The following is a 3,752-nucleotide window of genomic DNA, read 5'->3' as shown; positions in this document are numbered from 1 at the left end:
CAACATTACCCACCTCTAATTCTTCAACTACTGTTTCCCAACAAAAGTGGGTTTACATTAAAAATAATGCCCCACAGCTGAAAGGTGACATGTTTGAAGATGGGATTTAAATCCACAACCTTATGAATGTAAAATGAGTGTCCTAACCATGCCAGACCCATTTTAATTATAATTTTCATGTGACATTAATCTAAATAGCTGCTGATCATAACTGATCAATTATACTGATTAGTCATTTAAACTTATCAGCTCTAACTATGAAGTAATAAGTTTACCAGTATAAATAAAAAATTATATTTACACAACTTTTGAGGATTATTGACACCCAATTATACACACAGACTTGTTTACAACACTGCTTTTCATCTTCAGCATCACTGTTTACTTAAAAGTTCTGCTTTATAATTGGTCTTTCTCTGTTATTTGTTACTGTCATGAATATATCTCAAAGAGAAAAGAGGAACCTTATTAGATCAGTACATTCCTTTATTTTCCTAACTAAGTATTTTAGGTGACTATGCTGTAGAACCTACATGATCACTTAAGCATTTTTCTGGACACCACTAGATAAAAGAAATCCCCCATTTTTCTTCTTTCTTTATATTAAAATATGGCACGTTATTAATATCAATGAGAGGCGTAATGACAAAAAAAAATATTGTTTCATTTATATATTCCTCTTTGTATTTCTTTTTGGTGATTTTTTATTTGTCCACTTAAGCAATTATTCAATTACATTGATAAGGCCTAATATAAGCCAGGTCTAATACAGCAGTCTTATCCACAAAATGAAATTTGATCTGGTTGGGCACAAAATAATGTAGTAAGCTCACCTCATCTTGTTCCACAATAAAGATATTTCTATTTCTATCATACTGCAACACTAAAATTTAAATGATGTATAAATTAATGAAGGATTTCCCAAACTTCTAAGAAAATATCAGAGCTGTAATTATGGCAGAAATTGTTCAAAACGTCTTTTCTTCTGGCAACATATCACAAAGCTAATCTTTTATCATCTTGTTCTGATTCCTTTGTGAATCTATGATGAACTAAATGTCATTGACTTATTCAGTTGAAAATAATAGAAAAATATCTTTTATTACATGCTTAGATCACTAGCCTATGACTTCTTGAATCTGATACAAAGACAATTACATGATAATGATACCAATACAAGTTGAAAAAGCAATAACTAAATATCTCAATACTTAACTATGTCCATTGATGAAAAGTATCCTAAAAGAATTTCACAATTTATTTATAATATAAAGGATATTTTGTAAACAGAGTACAATATTTAGTGTCAGGAAAGATGACTATCGTAATTAGGTAGAATCTGTTGCTTCCATCAAACTGCATGATAATGGTGAAGGAAAGAAGTGGTTTGAAACTTCTGATATTAACTTTCAGAGATCTCAAAACATGACCAAAATTACCAGATAGGTAAATTAAGCAAAAACTAAACAAAATGGAAAGGATTATAAAATAAAAATGTTACAGATGATTTCATTTACTAAGGTTGCTGTATAATTGTACGTCCTTTTTTATATCTTTCCTAGCTAACACACAAGTATTCCAAAAATGTGTAACTAGGTATTTTTAAAATATTTTGAAAACTAGGTCATCATGAAGCACTAGCAACTTAATAGATTACAGTTCAGTAATTTAGTTACAGGAAGCTAACAAAATAAAAATATTCTTAGAAAATTATCTTTAACTTTGTAATAAAGTATAATACAATTTCAAGTGACAATCAGGAGAGAATTAATGAAAAATATAATACCATTTTTCTTGTGCTCAATATTGGAGAAATAAAACAAGAAAAAAAAAGTAATTTTATTTTTAAAAAAAGTGATGACCCATTATTAGAATGAGTCAAGAAACTGAAAAAACCATAGCAGCTTATAATAAAGACAATTCTACAGAAAAAAAGTTGATACAAAGCAAAAGTACTTGTGCATTTGATTTGAGTGAGCCAAATAATGACCAAAACCAGTACCAAAATATGATAGTTTAGGCATTCCCAAAGGTGACAAAATAAATAAATTCACAAGTTATTGCACATAATAAGCACATTCTGCTCAAACAGAACAGATTCACCTAGCTAATGGCTTCAACGCTTCACTATAGAACTGATTTGTCTTTGCGGCAAGACTTTTGACATAGCTAAGGTTTTAGTCTTTCTACAGAGGCAGTGATGTTTCTTTAACTGAATTTAAGGTGTATCTATATATATATATGTCTACTCTTTTGATTCAATTCATTGTTGCAAAGTATTGTCACACATTCTCTGGTTAATTACAAAGCCAGTCAGTGGTATGCAATGGAAAAAGAAAAGTGATAGCACCAATGCATTCTGACAGCATGGTTACCTTATATAAATTAATGAGACAAAATCCTGTTTCACAGCAAAAGTAATTGCTGATAAAATGCCTAAATTTCAAACCTGAGGCCAGCATTGTATTATGACACAACTTGCAAGCAGCTGCAAGTTAAGAAACTTGATATGTCTTTAGGTATTCCACCACTACAGAACACAAAAAAACATTTCATCAGTAAAAGACTGATGAATGTTTTTAAGAGCATTGGTAAATAAATGGTAGCTGGAAGAATAAATGGTAATCATTGAAATATTTCTTGAAAACAGTTTATTCACTAACAAAATAAATGAGGAGACAGTTTTTATATGAAATTTATGATGAACTTAGCCTTTATCCACAGCAATACTAAGCTGATTTTCTTTAACAAAACTGTCCACACAGCTACAGAACATGTGGAAGAGAGGTTTCAGCAACTATGGAAACATTGTTCTGTTTCCTGTACAGCACTGCTGACTTGTTTAAATTAGCTCAAAGGACTTTTTTGAAATTTCCATAATTATAAAATTTGTAACTAGCACGGTAGTTATGTATTAACTGTCACTGTACTAATTTTAATCAGAGTGTAATAAATAAATATAAATTTGATATCACTTGCAGTTCTATAGTTTTGTAACTTAACTGAATTAGCTAGCACTGGATCTAGCTCAAACTCAAGTTACGACTCAATCAACAGTAGTAATGTTAATCTTTAAATTCAACTCTCTTTATAAAGAGTGAAATTTTGCATCAATTTATCTTAGAACTCAAGTGATCTCATCATTCATTTTCAATGTCAAGGCAACATTTTTAATTGTATCTTTTTTGTATCAAAGTAATTTTAAATATCATCTGTGGTTGTCTGTAAAGCTGTAATTTCACCATAACTTTTTCATCAATTAAATTATTCTGTATCCTGCTCATTATCAAATTACTTTTTGTTATGCTTTTCCAGTGCCTATCAGAAGTTTTGGTCATGTTATTTTATTTTTTGCTCCATATTGTCACATTCATGGTTTCCCACTACTAATTCCTTTTTAAATTTTCATCAGTTTCGGGTGTTTTCCTTTGTGATTCTTTATACTATTGTTGGAAGATTTCAAAATGTTGCCACTTTTAGCAAGAATATATACCTCATCTACAGTTTGTGAATTTTATACATGCAAAATTAAAAAATTTTTTCTAAATCTTCATCTGGAAAATATTAACTCTAATTGAAGTCATGTGATTAATTCAATTTGAGGCATTACTTTCCAAGCTCAATCTGGTCACAGAACTTATTTACTTTTCACTGTGTATAGAAGACTGTTGTAGGTATAATACAGAGCAGAGATAACACTGGGTTCTGGTGATCCAGGTTCCTGATTGGTCAAATACAGAGAGAACGGGTTT

This window comes from Tachypleus tridentatus, chromosome 6 (assembly GCF_004210375.1).
Source record: "Tachypleus tridentatus isolate NWPU-2018 chromosome 6, ASM421037v1, whole genome shotgun sequence".
Classification (NCBI taxonomy): Eukaryota; Metazoa; Arthropoda; class Merostomata; order Xiphosura; family Limulidae; genus Tachypleus; species Tachypleus tridentatus.
This window is presented reverse-complemented; position numbering follows the sequence as displayed.